The following is a 734-nucleotide window of genomic DNA, read 5'->3' as shown; positions in this document are numbered from 1 at the left end:
TGGTGAAGCCTCTCACCGCCCCTGAACCTCTGGCCTGTACCCCAGTTCTGTATGCACAAGTAAATCTTTAAAAAAAAAAATTCAGGTGACAGAGGTACCCCCTAGCTGGGATGTTTTAGGACGGGGCCCCAGAGAACAGGACAGTCCCAGTTATTTCATCACACCCACGAGACAGCCCCCCGCCCCCGGCCGAGCCTCAGGGGTTCTTTGTCCTTGGCTGTGAGAGTGAAGGACAGTGGCCTTTGGATGCGCTGCCAAAGCCCAGCAAGCCCCAAGCTCGCATGGCACATGCCCCTTCCGCTGGGCAGCCGGCACCCAGCCAGGTGGGAGCTATGTTGCTGCTGGTACAGGGAAGGTAAAATGAAGCCCCTCAGCACTGGGGTCTCTGTGGTGAGAGACAATTGCCCCTGTGCCAGGAGCAGCCAGAAGCCCCCATCACTGTCATGACCTCCCCTCAACACAAGTGGCTCTGTGCCCCACTTACTGCCCAGCCCTGTAGGGATCACTCAGTGGCAGGCGGGGGGAAACCAGCCGCCACTGCTGTTGGCACTGCCCAGGCCACACAGGGTCTCTGCCCACCAGGGCCACTGCTCCTGAGGCCCGCTAGTCCCCAAGGAAAACCTCCTTCAGAGCTCTGGAAGCAGCATCAATACCCTCAACAGGCGGGAGCAGAGAATGCAGCCGAGCGCCCCAGGGAGACTCCCCGGGGGGCGGGACATGACTGTGGCAGAATG

Source organism: Condylura cristata, unplaced genomic scaffold (assembly GCF_000260355.1).
Source record: "Condylura cristata isolate star-nosed mole 26May11 unplaced genomic scaffold, ConCri1.0 scaffold00018, whole genome shotgun sequence".
Classification (NCBI taxonomy): Eukaryota; Metazoa; Chordata; class Mammalia; order Eulipotyphla; family Talpidae; genus Condylura; species Condylura cristata.
This window is presented reverse-complemented; position numbering follows the sequence as displayed.